The sequence below is a fragment of the Bos indicus genome, chromosome 6 (assembly GCF_029378745.1).
Source record: "Bos indicus isolate NIAB-ARS_2022 breed Sahiwal x Tharparkar chromosome 6, NIAB-ARS_B.indTharparkar_mat_pri_1.0, whole genome shotgun sequence".
Classification (NCBI taxonomy): Eukaryota; Metazoa; Chordata; class Mammalia; order Artiodactyla; family Bovidae; genus Bos; species Bos indicus.
The window spans coordinates 63597712-63619360 of NC_091765.1; the positions used below are offsets into that span (position 1 = coordinate 63597712).

The following is a 21649-nucleotide window of genomic DNA, read 5'->3' on the forward strand; positions in this document are numbered from 1 at the left end:
AAACTACAAATTGTGCTCTACACCAAGTGTCAGGGTTTTTTTTCTGTAAAGGGTCTTATGAGAAATATTTTTGGATTTGTAGACTATACAATCTCTGTCACAATAAATAAAATGCAAAAGCAGCCATAGTTGACATATCAACAAACAAGCACAGTTGTATTCCAATAAAATTATATTTACATCAACAGGAGATAGGCAGGATTTGATCCATAGGTTACAGTTTTGCCAACTCTCTGATCTATACCCAAATACAAAGTACCAGTAAAAACTGCACAGAAATGACAAAAATATTAATAATTTGTCTTATTCTGTCTTTCCAAATTCTCCTTTCCCCTCCTCTTCCTATTCCCTTTCTTCTGCCTTCTTTTTCTCTCAATGAATATTACAGAAAAATGATGTAAACTAACCTATTTTCTTAAGTTATACAAATGGTATCATTTATGCACATAATCCTTTGTGGTCAGTTTTTTTTTTTTTTTACTAAGAATTTTCTTTTGAAATTTAACTAGGTAGATTTGAGTTAGTTCATTTTCATTGCTCTATAATATTTTGGTGTGTTTACAGTTTATTCATCATTCTCCATTGGTTGACAGTTTACTTTTTTTTATAAACTCTAGGAAACAGTGTGGAGTTTTTCTTAGACTCTTTGAAGTGGAAATGAGGAGTACTAAGAATATGCATATCTTCAAAAACTGCTTTTCAAATCAGACGTTATGCTTTCACCAGAAATAGCTTCTGTTTCCCTATATCTTGTCACACAGGTTCTTGTCTGATGTAATAATTTTTGCCTATTTGATGAGTGTTAAAAAAATTCTCTTTAATAGAAATTGCTTAGACTTATGAAATGCTCATGCTTAGGCTAAACTAAATGTTTAAAGTGTCCTAACATAATCATATGAGCCAGCATTACTTTCATTTCCATTACAGAACTGAAGCAACAGAGGCTCAGACGCATAAAGTCACTTTCCCAGTAACTTGGCTCATTGTGCTTGTGCTCAGTCGTGGCCGACTCTTTGGGACCCCGTGAACCGTAGCCCTCCAGGTTCCTCTGCCCATGCAATTTTCCAGGCAAGAATACTGGAGAGGGTTGTCATTTCCTACTCCAAAGGATCTTCCCAATCAAATCCGCATTTCTTGCATTTCCTGCACTGGCAGGTGGATTCTTTACCACTGTGCCATGCTACTCAGTGATAAAATCAGAATTTGAACTCAGGTAATTTGATTCCAAAATCTATGTTATTTACCCATAAAACTAGCAAGTAAAATTGATGATCATATTATATATTTATTACTACGCAGACTTCTTTTTTTATGAACTGCCTAGATATACCCTTGGTTTATTGCCTCATTGGTCCTGATAGGAAAACATGGTCTTAGAATCAAGATGCCAATGACTCCTTGTTATGTTTGAGCTCTGATGCCTGCATCCAGTCCCAGACTGTAGCATCTAGTCCCTGCTAGATATAATAGAGACTTACCCAGCAGCTGCACAGCCCAGCCTGAGGCCCAGGGTCCATGGTGAACACCAACACAGATGCCTTTTTTTTCCTAATACATTTATGTATTTTTAATTGGAGGATGATTGCATTACAGTATTCTGTTGGTTTCTGCCACGTATCAACATGAATCAGTCATAGGTTTATGTATGTCTCCTCTCTCTTGAACCTCCTTCCACCTCCAATCCCATCCCACCCCTCTACGTTATCACAGAGCAATTCCTCCCAAGACAAAGCTTCTCTTCTCCAATCTGCTTCTGAAATTTTCAAACAATTTAGCAGCCCTAAATTCTGGCCTATCATTTCTCAGCTCCACAAGTTACCTCTCAACTTGTGTGCTTCTTCTCTTCATTGTGGTAAAGAAAGTACTCCCATACAGAGATCCTGAGTAAATATGAAGTTAACTTCACATACTTCTATCTCGAGAGTCTCACCCTCCCTGCCTGTCGTCCAATGTCTGGAGCCAGTTTTGTTAAATTATCTTGTCCAGTTTTGTAGTTGCTATGGTGGGAGGGGAAATCTGGTCCCATTTACTCTGTCATGGTTATAGACAAAACTATTTTGAGCTGATATTTATGTGTGCTTATTATGTCTACGTAGGAATATTTTATAATTGGGGGAGGAGTCCCTCCTAAGCAATTTTGTACTTATTTTTGCCAGTGTCCTAGAGGTTTCACCATACCAGAAATAATTTTCCTGTTGAGGAGATGAAACTTAAAACCTCTGTAAGTGCAGTGATTGCATATATATATTGCTGTTCAGTTGCAAAGTGGTATCTTACTCTTGGCGACCCCATGGACTGCAGCATGACAGGCTTCCCTGCCCTTCACTATGTCTTGGAGTTTGTTCAAACTTGTGTCCATTGAGTATATATATGTCCTACAGCCCAGACACAAAAATAAAACACCATCTTAACAGGCATGGTAAGCAGTTTTTATTCTTCATCATCCTTGTACTATTTCTAATATAGTCACACAGTGGGATACTATGTAGTGATGAGAATAAACCACTTATAAATACATGACATAATATGGAAAATGTCACAAACAATATTGATAAAGAGGCTCAATACATAAAAGTAAATACATCCAATTTACATCCAATTTAAAAATTAATAGAAATGTAGATAGTGGCTACTATGCTTGGAGGCAGCAGAGTCTCTGTGGGATCCGAAGAGGTGTGTTTGGGTGTGTTAATGTTTCTTACTTAGTCTGGGTGATGGCTATGCAGTTTGTGAAAATCATCACTTTTTCTACATTAACTTTAGCATATATTAATGCTAATAAAAAGTTAAAATGTAAATTTAAAATGTGACCCAGAAATTTCTTTTGATCAATAATAAGGAAAATTAAAACTTATGGAAATTTTAAAAGATTTTAGAAAATTTAAATGATTTAAAAAGTTACTTTGGATAAATACATCAAAAATATTAACAAAGGTCTTTTTGAGGTCTTATTTAAACATTGAAACATTCTCTCTAGGCCTGGAGGCCTAGCCTGAGGCTGGGACTGTCCCTAGAGCACTGTCACAAGGTCATGCATATTTAATTGGATAGTTAATTGAAATACACAGAGGAAAAATACTTTCCCAAGGTTGACACAATGGCAATATTTTCCTTTCTAATTATTTGTTCCAATGTCCCTACTGAGACTACAATATTAATATAGGTCACACTTTTAGCCACAGCCACTTCTAGTTCAGTTCAGTCGCTGATACTTTGGCCACTTGTAGTTAGATGTCTTCAATTCCCTAAACCCTTTTGTACTACTTCTCCTTACTAGGCACACTGACGTCATCGGTACTAGTAGCTATGTGCTTAGAGAGTAGATAGATGAGGATGCAATGCGACCATAATCCAGGTTTTAAAAGACAGTCGTACTGGACAAGGCCTATACTTTTCCTCTTTATCTTTACCTAAAAAAAAGGATTCTACTGTCAAGGTATAAAGGTTTTGATCCGTTGACCTGAATACCCAGTTTTTAAAGATCCAAGTAGCTAGAAAGGCTATTGACAGCCATGGGTAAACTCACCTTCAATAGGAAGAAAGATACTTTCCTAAATTGTGCCTTCCTAATTCCTTGTAGTTCACTACTTCTTTTAGTTAAATGTAATAAACTTTGAGTTGCCTATTGGATACAAAGTGCTGTTTTAAGAAGGTGAAGGGGGTTAACTTACTAACAAAAATGAGTTAAAAATCTTTGCCCTCAAGTAAATCGAATTCTTAGAAGAAAGGTAATTTATGATTCATGGATACAAATATATTAATGCTATGATATCTTTTTGATTCATTTAAAGGTTTTAAGTTTAAGGGAATATCTGGACTAGTCAATATAAAAAGATTTGAATTGGAACTTAAAACAATGAAGATTTACTAAATTCATATATATATGTAGTTGTACATAAATATATTTCATATGCGTATATATGTATGAAATCTGCTTACTTATAGACATATTATCATTGTACATCATCTGTATCATAGTATATATCATCTATATTAAAGCAAGTTGGAAGGACTGATGCTGAAGCTTCAATACATTGGCCACCTGATGCGAAGAGCCGACTCATTGGAAAAGACCATGATGCTAGGAAAGATTGAAGGCAGAAGGAGTAGAGGGCAACAGAGGATGAGATGGTTGGATGGCATCAATGATGCAATGGACATGAACTTGGGTAAACTCCAGGAGATCGTGAGGGACAGGGAAGCCTGGCATGCTGTAGTCCATGGGGTCATGAAGAGTCGGACTGGGTGACTGAATAACAACACTACATGCTAAATGTTAATGCAAACAAGCCTTGAATTATTAATAAAACTTAACAGAATCAAGCAAAGACCACTACCTTATGTAATTTAGTTTGACATAAATTTCTCAGTTTGAGTTCTGAAACTAGAAGTAGACAATACATAAACTTTTGTTAATTCTTTGTCTACATGATGAAATAAAGTAGTGATGCCCAGCATTCTGCCTCTATCATTCATAACTGAAGTGCATTCAGTGAAGCATTAGGAGTCTACATGGCACAGGACCTTTCCTCAAGAAAACCACCCAACCCAGCTTTTGTTCAAGGAACCGTGCTAGGCCAGTTCATCCACATAAGCCAACAAACCACCTCAGTGACAGGGGACTGAACCAGAAAGGGGCCCCTAGATCAGAGACAGCAAATCTTAGAAACTCTCTCAAGGGATTTGTAAATTTGAGATCAAGAAACTAAAATTAGAAATTGAGAACATGTAGAAAAAGACAAGCAAGCAGTGACTCTGAGGCAGAGGGACATGAACAACAACAACAAAAAAAAAGGTTATTAATCTGAAGTAAGCAGAAATCAACAGATACAAGGAGGAGAGTCTTAGGAGGGGGCAGTTAGAGCAGTAGATGAAAAAGAAGGACATGCTGTCACACTGGAAGAGAGCACACTTGCAGAATGGGAAACAAATATTTGCAAATCTTGTGTCTGAAATGCATTTGTATCCAATATATAATGATTTATATAGTAAAAAGGCAAGTAACCCAATTAAAAATGAGTGAAGGATCTGAATAGACATTTCTGCAAAACAAATGATCAATTGGTACATGGGAAAGATGCTCAACATCATTAGTCATTATTGTTTAACTCTTTTGCAATCCCAAGTACTGTAGCCCACCAGGCTCCTCTGTCCAAGGGATCCTCCAGGCAAGAATACTGGAGTGGGTTGTCATTTTCTTTTCCAGGGGATCTTCCTGACCCAGGAGTCAAATCCACATCTCCTGCATTGGCAGGTGGATTCTTTACCAGTAAGCCATCAAGGAAATGTAAAATGCAAATTAAAATGACAATGAAATACCACTTCACATCCACTAAGATACCTTTAGTCAAAAGTCAGACTATAATATGTGTTAACAAGGTTGCACAAGAAGTGGGACAGTCGTTCATCCCTAGTGAGAATTCATTCCTGATCACTTTGAAAAACAGCTTGGTGTTTACTAAATTGCTAAACACAGATTTACCATATGATCCACAATTCCATTCCCAGGTATATATGCAAGTGAGATGAAAACACGTTCACCAAAAACATGTACATACATGTTCACAGCAGCATTACTATGTTGCCGAGTGTAAACAGCCTAAATGTCCATAAAATCAATGTTTAAACAAAATCTGTATATTTATACACTGAAATGTTACTCTGCTATAAAAAGCAATGAAGTACTGATACATGCTACAACATGGATAGAACTTGAAAACATTATGCTAAGCAGAAGAACCTTCATAAAAGACCATCTATTGTATAAATGCACTGATATGAAATGTCCAGAATAGGCAAATCTATAGAGATATAAAATACACTAGTAGTTAAGCAGTGCTGAGAGAGAGGAGGGTAAGAAGTGACTACTAATAGGTATAGGGGTTATTTCAGGAGTGATAAAAACATTCTAAACATAGATTATGCTGATGGTTGGTTAGTTCTTTCCATATACTTACAAATATATAAAACTGTATTCCTTAAATGGGTGTATTTTATGATATGTAAATTATATCTCAATAAAAGTCCTAGGGAAGAGATTCATAAATTTATGAATATTGGTAGAGAAGAGGTAAAATCCAAAACTGAACTGTGTTTCCTCTTTCCAAAGCCCAACTGGAGTATTTGTGAGTGTCCATAATTTTTGGTTGTGTGGTTAGCCATATATTTGCAAACTAAGCTGATTTCACTCCCTTAATGTCACATATGCCTTTACTGCAAAATATTCTAAACTTCAAGTAACCTGAATAAGACCCCTTTCCTAAAAACTCAAAGAGGATATTTAAAACATTTCCCTGGATAATATCTCACTCAATTTTCATACTGGCTCCACTGCCTTAAACCTAAAATGATTATGAGGATGGTCTTTGATAATTAACATATGAGTCAAGTGTTGTAAAGTGTGGCTCTCTAGCTACAGTACTTGGATACAACAACTTACAAACTGTGTGATCTTGGAAAAGTTCTTAACCTCTTGGTATCTCAGTTTCTTCACATGTAACATGGTAAAAATAATGATACCTGCAATGGAAAACTGGTGTGAGATACCTGACACATAGCACTCACAAACATTAACTATTTTTGTACCATTTGGAGCCAATATATTTCTAATATTTCTAAATATGTGGTTTCCATAATTAATAAACTGAGTTAGAAAAATTCTGGGGCAAGATAAAGCAGCCTTTTCAAAACTCCCAAATACCAATAGCACTTAAGTTTTTAGCTAAAGACTCTGTACTGTATTTAGAATAGTGCGTCCAGGAACTTTGGTGTTTGTTTTTTAAAAAGAATAGTATTGGGGGCTTTCCTGTTGGCTCAGTGGTAGAGAATCCGCTTGCCAATGCAGCAGACACAGGTTCAGTCCCTGATCCAGGAAGATCCCACATGCTGCAAAGCAACTAAGCCTGTGTGCCACAGCAACTGAGCCTGTGCTCTAGAGCCCAGGAATTGCGACTACTGAGCCTGTGTGCTCCAACTCCTGAAGCCCATACCCTAGAGTCTGTGCTCCACAAGAGAAGCCACCACAATGAGAAGGCTCGTGCATTGCAACTAGACAGTAACCCTGCAGAAGTGAAGACCCAGCACAGCCAAAAATAAAGGTAAATAACATTTTAAAAGGACAGTATTTGATTTAGTATTATTTGTTCTGTTTTTGTTTGCAGAGTAGTAGTACATGATTTCTATATGTAGCAGCTTGAGTAGAGAGATGGTAATTACATGTTTCTTTTCTGCACCTCGAAATTATGTATCTCTCAAATATCATCAGCAGGTCCCTATTATGAATGAAGTGTAAACATGTCACACTGTATATAAATATCATTATGTTGAACACCTGAAACTAATATAATACTGTATGTCAATTATACTTCAATTAAAAATAAATTAAAATTTAAAAAGTCATGTCACACTAACATTTTGAATCTGCCAAACAAAGCTTCTAGTTCCTTTTCAAGTAGAAAAGGCCATATCATTATAGAAACAAAGATTCAATAGAGAAGAAGTAATTGTTAAGATTTATTTAATTCATCCTCCTACATTCAAGCACCTAACCCATCCCGAAAAGTAACAGTCTACTTTATTCCCCAAAACCTCTTGAGATGGAAATGTATTTTTCTTGGTAACCTCTCCCTGTTTCTTATAATTGTTTGGTCAAATAGTTCTTTCTAAAACAAGTTCAGAGTAAAGAAAAAAACTGAACATACTTCTATATCCACCTCTCTCTCTAAACATGTTTCCCCTCCCCAGCCCCATAGGAGCTGCCTGAATTTTATCACCACTTTTGTGAAATGTTTGAAGGCATTAATGCTAGAATATTTTAATAGGAGCAAAAAAATCTAAAGGCAAATTGTTCCTTATGTCTGTTCTTTGAGGTATATTTTTTCACGATTTCTCTCACCTCCCTACCCCACCTAAAGTTCTTAAATATTTATCCCAAATGTTGTAAATCAAATATTTTTAACATTTGATCATATGCTCAATTCCATATTTTAGGTATAAATTTGACAGGAAGGCTCAATACCGTATCTTAGGCATAAATTTGACAGGAAGATTCAATTTCTATATATACTTCAGCTTTCCACAAGTTATTCAGTTGTTAGGAAGTCAGCCCAAAAAGAAACAGAATGCATTACTAGTGTCTGAAAATCTGAAAAAGCTAATCTGGTTGCATAAAAATGGAGATACCGTCAAGTGAAAAGTAAATATTTTACATTAAAATGTAAAAACAATTATTAAACAATTGAAATTAGTAGAAAAGTAAGTAGAATAAAATTAGAAAATATGTTGAGATTGGAGAGCAGGGGGAACATGCAAGTGATAACAATAATTTACTCAGCACATGTGATCTGAGCACCTATTATGTTCGAGGCACTAGAGGTTCAGGTTTGAGCAAAACAGAAAACATGTTTACCTTCATGCAACTCACCTTCCAAGCACGAAGACTGACAACAACAAAATCCTAAACGAAGTTATAAAAACCATAATGTCAGGGATTCACAATCACTTGCAAAAAAATAAAGCAAGTTAAGGGGAAAGAGTGAGGAAAGGTGATGCTCAAGATAGGGTGGCCAGGGAATGCCCTTTGAGGTGCTAAGAGCAAAAAGTCTTGGGGTTCCTGTCATCATGTTTAGAATTTTCAAAGAACAGAAAGACCAGTGTAGCAGGAGCTAAATGAGTAAGGAGAAGAGTGAGGGAAATGAGTTTGAGAGCTACTGAGAAGAGGCTGGAAATCATAGGACATGACATACAGGCCAAGGACTTAGAAGGTCAAGAAAAGGTGAGTAACTTGATATGTATTTTGTCTTACAAAGGATTACTTTTGTTGCATTGTGATGAATAGACTTCAGTGAAGTAAGACTGGAAGCAGAGAGACCAATTAGACCTTATTGAATTAAACCATGAAAGAGTTAACACGTTTAGACCAGGTTCTTGGTGCTGAGGATTAGAAGTGGTAAGATTTGGGTTCCCATTTGAAGGTACAACTAGTAGAATTTCTACTGGTTTATACAGGAGATAGAAGAGAAAGAAGCTAGAGGACTCTAGGAAGGTGCCAGGATTTGTGATCTGAGTAATTGGTGAACTAATGGTGGTCTTCATGGAATCCGGGAATACTGGAGAAGGAGGAGGTTTGAAAAGAAACATCAGATGTTAAATTTGAAATGTCTATGAGATATCCAGAAAAATGCCAGAAAGCTGAACATATAAGTCTAGATTTCAGTAGCAAATTTGGTTCTCTAAATCAAAATTAAGTCATCTGAAAGTACAGATGTTAAACCAATACAATATTATAAAGTAATTAGCCTCTAATTAAAATAAATAAATAAAATTAAAAAAAAAAAAAAAAAAACAAGAGAATGGATGAGATCCCCAAAGAAACTTGTATAAATAGAGAAGAGAAGAGGTCTCAGAACTGAATCCTAGAGCCCAAAAGCACCTGAAAAAATCTTGACATTGGACCATAAGCCAGTAACAGAGACTGGCTTATATTGAGATAGAAAGGCTGAGAGAGTACAGTGTCCTAGAAACCAAGGGGAGAAAGTACTTAAAGAAAAAACAAAAGTGAACAGCTCTTTCAAATGCTTCTGAAAGAATAAGTCATGCACAAGTGTCCACTGGGTTTGACTTTGACAAGTTCTTGACGAGACTTTTAGTGTAGTGATGTGGAAGAAGAAAGAATGGAAGACAAGGAAGTACAGATTTCAAAGATTTTCTCTTAAGTAGAACAAATGGAGCATTGCTTCCAAGAGGGATATATGATAAGGACTTCTCTGGTGGCTCAGTCAGTAAGGAATCTGCCTGCAATGCAGGAGACCACCAGTGATGCAGGAGACCCAGGTTCAATCCCTGGGTCAGGAAGATCCCCTAGAGAACGAAATGGTAACCCACTCCAGTATTTTACCCTGAGAAATCCCATGGACAGAGAAGCCTGACAGACTACATTTCACAGGGTTGCAAGAGTCAGACATGACAGCGACTAAACCACCACCACCACCATAAGATCAAAATATCTATCTATTCAATCATCTATCAACAATTTAGAAGAGAAGAGAAGGGATAACTGATGATAAAGAAGAGAGAGGGAATAACTGCAAGAATAGTATCTCTGAAAAACCTGTAAGAGATAGAATTCACATTTATTATATAAAGACATTGCTTACGTAAGGGCAAATGTATCTTACAGTAAGTCACATGTGTGCTGCGCTTAGTCGCTCAGTTGTGTCCGACTCTTTGCTACTCCATGGACTGTAGCCCTCCAGGTTCTTCTGTCCATGGCGATTCTCCAGGCAAGAATATTGGAGTGGGTTTCTATGCCTTCCTCCAGGGGAATTTCCCAACCCAGGGATCGAACCCAAGTCTCCTGCATTGCAGGCAGATTCTTTACTGTATGAGCCACAAGGGAGCGTCTGTCTACAATGCGGGAGACCTGGGTTCGATCCCTGTGTCGGGAAGATCTCCTGGAGAAGGAAATGGCAATCCACTCCAGTACTATTGCCTGGAAAATCCCATAGACAGAGGAGCCTGGTAGGCTACAGTCCATGGAGTTGCTAAGAGTCGGACACGACTGAGCGACTTCACTTTCTTTCAGCTTATCCCTTCTCCAAGGGCTCATCCCAACCCAGGAATCAAACTGGGGTCTCCTGCATTGCAGGTGGATTCTTTACCAGCTGAGCTACCAGGGAGGCCCAAGTCACTTGTGCCTTAGGGTAAAAAAGGTATTCATTCTTTACATTAATGTTACGGAGTGATTTTATTTTGCTTTTAATGAGAAAACGTCTAGGAAGTGTGCATTAAATTTTATTTGAATCACCATTTTTGTCAATGTCTTACAGTGATAAAAACAACTGATAAAGCTCTACAAGAAAATGATTTCTACAATCATTACACTTTCCCCTCCTGGGTTTTTAAAACATTTTAAGAAAGTGAGATAAGGGATGTACACAAGTAGAATGATGAAACATGGTCTGGTACTTTCTTCTCAATTTAAAGTGTAACAGCTTGTTCACAAATTAATATTCAATATTCTCTAGGGTGTCTTTCAAACTTCAAAGCAAGACTTCCTTATAGCTTAGTTTGTATGAAAACTTGAGCAAAGTAGAATAGCTGTTAAAATGAAATTCATTCAATTACCATAACAAAAGATCGGTTTTGGGTAAAAGGCTGCTAGCTATAGGAGATTTTGTATAATTGTTTTTACTCTGTCCATAACAATTCTAAATTTTACCCTGACATTCTCTTTCTTCTGCCACTGCAGCAATAGAAAGAGCCTGGTACTTTTTCTTTAGGCCCATATTTTGATAATCTTTATTTTGTCACATTTTAGGCATAGCAAGTAACATGAAAATCTGCTTCTCTCCCTATATCAAACATGAACTTATACATTGAAAATCTAAGTAGATGAGAAGTTGAAGTTGTTTTATTTTTCAAAGAATATAGATTCATGAATCATGTTTGCATATCTAGATTCTTTCAAAGAGAATAACGGAATGCCAGTGTTGTCATGGCCTCAAATTAATATCAATGGAGTTGCCTCTGTGTGAATGCACTGATGTTTTGGACCCTAAACTTGGCTACTTCTTGTTTGATATAGCTCCAAGCCTTTAAGCCCAGGTATACACACTGCGTATCCTTACTGTCTGCTTCCCTAGTGGCTCAGTAGTAAAGACTCGACCTGCCAACGCAGGAGACGTGGGTTGTGAAGTCCCCTGGAGAAGGAAATGGCAACCCACTCCAGTATTCTTGCCTGGAGAATTCCATGGACAGAGGAGCCTGGTGCGTTACAGTCCATGGGGACACAAAACAGTTGGATACAGCTTAACAAATAAGCAATAACAAACAATCCTTACTGACTACAGATGGATTAATATACAATTTATTATTTTATTTTACTCTGATATTAGAAAGAAAAGAGTAGTAAAACTAGAAGGAAAGAAAAAGGAAAGGGATGAGAAAGAAAGGCAATGCTCAGTTTGGGGCAAATGGCTTACAAATATTGAAAAGTGCTATTAAGACTACTGGGCTTCCCTGACAGCTCTGATGGTAAAGAATCTGCCTGCAATGCAGGAGACTGGGGTTCAATCCCTGGGTCAGGAAGATCCCCTGGAGATGGAAATGGCAATTCACTCCAGTATTCTTGCCTGGAGAATTCCATGGACAGAGGAGCGTGGTGGGCTACAGTCAGTGGGGTCAACATGAGTCAGATACAACTGAGCGACTAATACACACAGACATTAAGATTACCAATGCCTTAAAACGCATCCCTGATCAATGGCCTTCAAATGTCATAGGAAATTGAATCTGCTACCAAGACAGGAAGTAAAATCATCTATCCATCAGCACACTTGCTTACAATATCCAAATGCAGTCTCACTCATTTCCTTAGTAGAAACTGACGCCATTCTGGGGAAAGCTCCCTGTGTCTCTGATAGCGTGATATCAATTGACAATTTTTTTTTCTTTCAAGAAACAGTCTCCAATCTCTCCCACTGTTTCCAAGTAATTGCCACAACTGACTGTGCCCCCAAAACAACAATTCAGAGCAGTCACTTACCTGCTTTTGCCTATATTTTCTCATCTATAATACTGGGATAATATCAAATCAAAACTACAATGAAGTATCACCTCACTCCAGTCAGAACGTCATCATTAAAATGTCAACAAATAATGAATTCTGGAGAGTGTGGAGAACACGGAACCCTCCTACACTGTTGGTGGGAATGGAAACTGGTATAGCCTGTATGGAGAATAGTATAGAGTTTCTTTTAAACACTAAAAATAGAGTTACCATATGATCCTGCAATCCTATACCTGGGCATAAAAGAAGGAAATTATGCTATTTGCTGCAACATGAATCGGCCTAGAGATTATCATACTCTAAATGAGGTAAACCAGACAGAAAGACAAATATCATATGATATTCCTTATATGTGGAATCTGAAAAAAAAAAAATGAATTTATTTACCAAACAGAACTAGATCCACAGACATAGAAAACAAACTAATTGTTGCAAATAGCTTATATGGATGGGTTTAATATATTCACACCACTATATAAAAGAGAAAACCCACAAGGACCTACTGTACAGCACAGGGAATCATACTCAATATTTTCTAACAATTTATAAGGGAAAATAATCTGGAAAATATATATATAAATAAATCACTGTGCTGTACAAACCTGAAATTAACACAATACAGTAAATTGGCTATGTTGTCAATTTAAAAATAAAAAATATAAACCCCTAAGAAACAAAACTGGGATAATACCAGTTTCTATCTCAAAGGGTTATCATGGAGACTAAACGACTGAAAAAGTATCTAGAACATTTTAAGCACTAAATAAATATTATTATTATTTTTTTTTTTATTAGAAAATAATGAAGAGGAGCAACTCCTTTTTACTGTTTAAGTTCAGAATTGAAGCTTACTCAAAGCTTCAATTCCCTGGATGTGACCAACCTTCAGTATTTGGTCCCTTTATTATTTAACCAATATAAAATCTTAACCAATTATTAGGACTTCCAAAAGTCAGTGTCAAATTTTCTTATTTACTTCATATTAGGGTGTTTGTCAAGCCTCATCACAGTACCTATATTAAATTATAAAGTCTGTAGACTTATAAAGTCTGTAGGCACAAACTTTGGAGCTAAATTGAGGTTAAAATCCATAAAGAATAACAGCAAGTTATACAAGTATATACACATACTATTGATTAAAATTTTAATTTATTATAACCATTATTGCTTGTCAGAAGAAGTAAAGGCACTTCAAAGCCCTTCATTTGGATTTCACCCTCAATCAATATTTACACAGAATTCTAATCCTCTAGAAAGAATATTCAACTTAATGAATAGTAATCAATCATGAAAGGAATATACTGAGTATATCAGATAATTAATTTGTGAATAATAGTTTTGTTGTGGGAGATAGAACAAAATAATATTTGAGTGTACATGTTCAGATTACAACTTCTAATGTTCAACTCCCAATGCCACAGTTCACTGAGTATGTTAATTCCTCTATCAAATAAAGGCAATATAATTAGCTATACTTCATGGGGGTTGTTGTCAGTATGCAGTAAAAAGACACACACTGACTGTCCACTGATAAACACCCATTGTATTACCACATGGACATATGTTAGGCTGAGCCATAAGTAATTGATGCTTTTTGTAAATATCTATCAAATATTGGAAGGATAATACAGTTGAATATAATAAATATACACAGAGAGTGACTCTCCATAAGCTTCAAAAGAAACCTTACAAAAAGTAACAAGAACATTATTTCCCACAAAGTTTTCCAGAAACACAAATGAACAAATAAGTCAAACTAAAAAGAAATTATAGCTCCTTCTAGAATATATTATAGGATCAGCATAAATTTTCCCATCCCATATTCCTGTCTAAAGTAATGCACAGTGACAATTCAAAATGAAGCTCTTTATGAACTTGAGGAAGCTTGAATCATCAGATTCTTAAAATATGTGTAGAATAAAGAGTATTCCCATCTACCTTCATTCTTTAAAAAATGATACTCTATATAGGATAATGTTTTAGATAATTAGTATATGAAATTAATACTTTACAAATTCTTGAAGAATTTGTGTTATCATAAGCTCACATACATATGTGGAGTGTGTGCATATAAATTGCATTCATGGTAACACAGGTTACACACCATTATGTATTTTAATTCATACTTTAATTCAACAGATCCATTTTCATGTCAAGCATGCATCAAGCACAGGGGATGAAATGGTGAGTGAGACAAGCATGGTCTCTGCTCTCAACTAGGCACAGGTTACTGGAACTATGAAAATCTAGTTTTTCCTGCAGTACCACCAAGACAGAAAATCAAAAATTCTTCAAATATAAAAACTCAAATTCCTTTACTCACTGTAATCATTTAGTAGGGCCAGAGCTGTTGATATTTCTGAAATGGGAGAGTAAACTGTTCTTATAGAGAAGATTATCCCTCTTCATTTATGAGTCACAGCATATATGAAGAACCACAAATCTCTTATTTTACTTGAAGAGTTAGAAAGCTAACAACAAAATTGGGAAATGGAAGCATAATAGACAAAACACAAATCTGCCTAAAGAATTCTGAATGTTATATGACAGTTCATTTCTTCAATGGCTTCTGTCCTAAAAAGAAATACTTCCCAATTTTTAAAACATCAAATACTCATAAATATTCAGAAGGTGACATTCCTTCCATATGGCATATATAATTCATATTTTCTCCACTATGCCATTATACAGGTAAAAAATAAGTATGTTGAAAGGGTGCTAGCCATCCATTTGAATTTAAAAACTTACTCCTTACTCTTATAGTAGCAATTTATAGAAAAAAAAAGCATGTGTATATATTTGTCATATGTATATTAACAGACTGCTACATAAATATTTTCTATGAGAAAACAACTAAGACATTTTCAATGTTAGCATTGTAAAACTTCAATGAATTTTTCATGATTGAAAGAGTGCAGAGGTTTGGAATATGAATTAGAAATCTCATAAAAGGTTGAAAATGGGCCTCTCAGTTTAGCCACTGAACCATGTGGGATAAAGATGAAGATTTTAAGGAAAAAGAGTCAAAACTGTCCTGAACTCAAAAAAAAAAATCTTTTAAACTGAAATGCCAGGATAGTTCACACATGATCATTTCTTAATTTTTTCCACTGACTGAAAAATTCTCTTGAGAAATATGTATTTTAGGAAATAACAGTGCTAAAAGCAAAATATAAGCATGACAGGATGAACCCAATATTAGCAGTTACGTCAAATAATTCATGTTTGTAAAATAATAAACATGATCAATAATATTCAAAAATGCTATTATGATAACATATTTCATAATTATCTTGTTACAATGAACAGATGTTAATTTGGATCCTCAGTGTTATGTTTATTAAAAACCATATTAAAGTCTGAGGAGAAAAATATAGTTTGTTGCCAGCTAAAAACTTTGTTTCTTTGTGAAAGTCTTTCTGTTGTTTGAAATCATGTAAATAGGCAACAAGAGAGAAAGTCTTATTCAGCTTACTCTTTAAACTGAAAAAGATTATAAAACTCTACCTGATCTAGCTACCAGTGTTAAAACTCCCTGTAATCCTTATGTTTAACTCCAGAGAAGGCTTTAATAAAATTTAACAAGTGCCCCAAATATTGAGACAGTAACAGAGATTTTATAGTACTAGCTTTAGAGGCTTAATGGGTTCCCTGGCAGCTAAGCTGTTAAAGAATCTGCTTGCAATATAGAAGACCCTGGGTCAAGAAGATCCCCTGGAGAAGGGTTAGGCTACCCACTCCAGTATTCTTGGGCTTCTCTGGTGGTTCAAATGGTAAAGAATCCACCTGCAATGCAGGAGACGTGGGTTCAATCCCTGGGTTGGGAAGATCCCCACTCCATGGGGTCACAAAGAGTTAGACATGACGGAGTGACTAAGCACAGCACAGCACGTACAGGCTTAATAAGTAATTTCAAATGCATGCATCCCTCCTTGGAGTAATTAAAGTGTTGCAGAAGCCAGTAATCAAGAAACCAAGCACCACACTCAGAAACCACACTTGGAGAATTGGAGAACTCAAGTTTATTGCACCCGCCTGCCCAGAGGACTGAATACTCCAAGCTCTGAGCCCCGAACAGAGGGGTTACAGAGTTTTTATAGACCTACTATAGTGGGCAACGCTAGCTGCTAACAGGCTGGTTTAAACTAAGAGGCTTTGTGCACGCAGAAACAGCAGTCAAGATAGGGAGGGGGATGCCTGACCTTTACAAAGACAGGCAGATTAAGCAGGTTTTCCGGGGCTGGGCAACTGCAAAAAGCAGAATAAGGGTGAGAGAGATAAGCTCCAGTTTCTAGTATTGTTAAGTCCCCACTTTCCAAGAGTATGTGACCTACATGACAGACTGCAAGGAGCAAGCTGAGTTACAGAGGCAGAATGAGCAGGAGGTTATGTAAAATTTTAACTTTTCCTCTTCATAAGGAGACTTCATCTTCTAGCCTCCTAGTGCATGCACGCTCAGTCATGTCCAACTCTTTGTGACCCCGTGGACTGTAGCCCACCAGGCTTGTCTGTCCATGGAATTTTCCAGGCAAGAATAGTGGAGTGGGTTGCCATTTCCTCCTCCAGAGGATCTTCCCCACCCAGGGACTGAACCCACGTCTCCTGTGTCTCCTGCATTGGCAGGTGGGTTCTTGACCACTGAGCCATCTGGGAAGCCTCTAGCCTCAGGAAAGTCTAACAGTCTAATGTCATTCTTTTGATTGAATCAGGTGCTTTTTTAAGAAACAGCTCATTCTTTTTTTCCCCCCAGAGTTATTCAAATTAGTATAATATGTTTATCTTTTATTATCCATAATCACTATCTAAAGGCTTCCAGATTTTTTCTAAACCAATAAATTGTGAAGCTCCATGTTAGATAAAATGCTAATCGTAAGATTATACCGAGATCACATCTTGGCTCTTGTGAGCTTGTCTTCTGCTATATTACACTATCAAACTGGATTGTCTCTGAGTATCTGAACTTAATTATATTAATATTTATATAATTCCTTAGCCCATGCCAAAAATTTGGTTGAAAAATGCTTATTCATTCATGATAAGAGTTTAAAGTCTGGACTGGAAAGTTTATTCCTAAGAAATTTTATTACTTTCTAACACTCTCAAATCAGAATGACATTGACCAGGCTTGCTATACTTGCTATATTGCTATAAAGCAAAAATATTTACTGTTTTTGGAATGGAGCTTAATCAATTTAGAGATTGGAATATGGTACACTGCAGTCTATTAATGTTTCTTTTTCATTTGTCCTGATTAAGGTTCTACACATACATTAAGTTGTAAGTCTTTTTTTTTTTTTTTTTTACTCAGAATGGCTTTTAGGAGGTGAAGTGATTTACTAAAAAGAAATGTCTTGATGACAGCTTGGAATAAAAGTTAATACTGAAAGGTCATGTTCAAAAAATAAAACTTCTATGTGTGGGACAGGATAAAGACTTAATGTTACTCCTTAATTAAAGTGTATGAAATGACGGGGAAATATCCTAAAAAAATCAACACTGGAATGAGACAGGGACACAAGGAAGATGTAAGACTACGTAATCTCTATCTCCATGTGTAGGAACTAGGGACAACAGGAATATAAAAGATGTGTTCTTAACATTACAAGTGGTAAGGGGTGTCTATCAGGTAAATTATCTCCATGAGCAGTTTTACCTCCTCTCTCTTGTCTCTGTCTATCCTTCCCCTTTCCTTCTCTTCTCTTTCTTCCTTCTTTCTTATCCAATGTGAGAATAAAAAGACATGGTCTAAAGTACCCACATCAAGCATAAAAGCATGAGAGCAGAAAAGATCAAGAGTATCTGGGAATTTCTACAGTTTTAGGAGGTGGAGACTTCAGTCATCCATAAACTTAACAAATGAGGACACAAACTTAGATTTACATGTATAAACTAGAAGTTGAACTCCAGTTTAACCTGAGCCAAGAACCTACTAAAATACAAAGTGTGATCTTCAAATATAAAAGCCTCTTTCTAATGCCCTTTACTTGCATTTTATTTCTTGTGATCATAGTGGAACAAGCTGGTTTTAAATGGTAGCAAACACTGCACTCTTTATGCCCATGTAAAGAGCTGCACTCAGGCAGTCTGAATGCCAGACTGAGGAAGGGTGCTCCAGGAAAAGGTATGGCAGTGTGCATGGTGGGTGTGTGTGTGTGGGAGGGGGTGGTGGTGACAGAGGATAAGAGTAATGCTATCACATATAGCCCCCAACAGAAAAGCAAAGCAACTCTTCACAACTATTAATTAACCAACTGGTATCACTTAAGGAAACTTAGTGAAACTTAAGGAAATTCAGACTTCTTAAAGGTCTGAATTAAAATGCAGTCGAACTTGCTTTAAATATGGTTTCTTCTTCCATGCGAGCCAGTAAGTATATTACTGTGGCAACTCCTATGGCCCCAGAACACAGCCTACAAAGTGGGACACAGTGAGAGCTATCTGTCCCCATGTAGATAATAAGGTAGGTGCATTGCAGACAAATTGAAAACAACAATAAAACTTAAAGTCTTTTATTATTATTATTATTACTATCATGCAAGGGTAATTCTCAACAATTTCCATACAAAATACTCCTCTCTGAAAACATCTTTTGTTTGACTAGGTTCTACATAATTGCTAAACCAGTCAATTCTAAAGGTACTCAACCCTGAATATTCATTGGAAGGACTGATGATGAAGCTGAAGCTCCAATAGATTGGCCACCTGACACAAAGAGCCTACTTGTAAGAAAAAACCCTGATGCTGGGAAAGATTGAAGGCAGAAGGAGAAGGGGATGCAGAGGATGAGATGATTGGACGGCATCACCGACTTGATGGAATGACTCTGAGCAATCTCTAGGAGGAGATGGTGAAGGACAAGGAAGCCTGATGTGCTACAGTCAGTGGGGTTGCAAAGAGTCGGACACAACTAAGCAACGGAACAGCAACTAAACCAATACTGAATCATTCATAAATGACGTCATATCCTGTAACCAACCCTATATTCTGTAATTTATTCTCTATTCTCCCCTCAATATGTCCCCAGTAAATGTCAAGGTTTCTTCCTTTCTCCTATTGTTGCTTTACTAATCCCACTTCCTTTTCATTCGTATTGTAGGGAATAAAAAAGATAAGCATATGTGCTTTTAATAGAAGAGAAATACTTATTAAAACGTCAGACTATTGATAGGGTAGAATAGTAATTACTTTCATATGGATTGAAAGGGCAATGGTGAAAAATGAAGGGAGCAGCATATTTATAGAGGTGATGAGGAAATAGTCTAGAAACTGTAGAAGAAACAGTCAATAGTCATTGGCTCTCTGGCCTCATCCTGGGAAGTCATCCAAATGTACTTTAAAACTCTGTTGGAATTGGAAAACCTATCACACCCACACTGATCAATAGTATTCAGGTTGAAATGAAGAGGGTCTAAAATCAGAAATGATCAGAGTAACGGTGACCTGTTTGAGAGTCAATCCAAGGCCTCATCTCTGTTCTCATCTTTTCTGACCACTCAACCATGACTCATAGAGTTGACCACTCTGTCTCCATTATTCCTCAGCTATGCAGAGGACAGACTCCACTGGCTACCAAAACCTTCTGCTCAGTTTCCCCAACATTTTCTTTATTGATACATTGTGGTTCATTTCCAGACAGACAATCTGATCTCCAAGGTATCTGCAACAAAATTAAACAATGCCAGTCACATTCGCATTCTTGGTTGCTGAAGATTTAGTCATTGCTTTCCCATTCCTGGTTGCTGAAGATTTATTAATTGGAACAGAATTAAAGTTATGGGCTGATCTTTCTATAGAATGCATCTCAATAGTTTGTTTCATAAAGTGTATACATTTTCCCATGGGCTTCCCAGGTGGCTCAGTGGTAATGCAGAAGATGCAGGTGCATTCCTGGGTTGGGAAGATCCCCCAGAGGAGGAAATGGCAAGCCATTACAGTATTCTTGCCTGGAAAATTCCATGGACAGAGAAGCCTGGTGGGCTACAGTCCATGGGGTCACAAAGAGTATGACATGACTGAGACACTGAGCATGCACACATACATTTTCCTACTTAGATTTAGGAGGAATATGTCTCCTGCTCTCTTCCTTCTTTATAGTAAACTATAAATGATTCAAGTTGCAGAGATGCCTGCTTTCAGCAACTTCTCCTGGGCACTACTCTGAAGAAACTGATGTATACACTCATTAAATCCTGGGCTTTGACTGATAAGGATTTTCTACGTGCCTTCTTCAGTCCAATGATATTAAGACAGAGTTCTCAATTTGTACCTGTGGTGATTTACTGTTCCTGCTCCAACAGTAATGATGGAAAATGCTTTTCCACTATCATTTAATTCGCCTGGAATCCTAGTAGAAATTAGTCTTCCAAATGTACCAGCAGAAAAAAGATTGAGAGCAGCTATAAAGAACCTTGCACCAAGACTGGACAATTTTAATAGCACAGCATTGGTATTAAACACTATCAATAACGGTAGTAATCCTTTACTATAAATGGGTTAGAAACAGACATCATTAGCTTCTGGGGACTGCATTCCCTATCGGCATAATGAAAGGCTGGGCTGGCTCATTTGAAATACCCATCCCCAAAAAGATGGCCGAAAATAAAGTGGCCCTGAGGATGAATATTACACTAATAAACATCTTAAATGAATGAGAAGTGATTCCAAGGTAACAAAGAAAATCTGGCTTTCTTAACCATCTATGTCTTGTCATACCATAGCTTCATTTTTAGAAGTCCTCATGTATCCAGTAAACTATCTACTCCTATAACAAATATAAAGTATATTTGGGACTGTTCTCCTGCATTTCGGGTAACAAATATAAACTCATTTGGATTGTTAAGAAACTGTCAACAGCTCAGGACTGATATGTTCTTACAACTAAAAAAGAGTTAACAATATTTAAAGAATCAAAGTACAATAAAATATCAAATATTGAAGGCATCATGAATGAAACAGAAACTATGATATGCTTTAGAACTGTAGCGATTTTGAGTCATGTTTTATCAAAAAAAAACCCAAAAACAAATGATAGTTCTTTCAGCTTTCCAGCTGACTATGTAAGTGAAGATAATTATAAGGAAA

The 21649-nt window shown here is 36.6% G+C and overlaps 1 protein-coding gene across 1 annotated transcript in view; it reads right to left on the reverse strand.

The window, feature by feature from the left end:
- Positions 1-21649, reverse strand: part of KCTD8 (potassium channel tetramerization domain containing 8) — a 263192-nt gene that overhangs the window by 64489 nt on the left and 177054 nt on the right. The window lies entirely within an intron of this gene.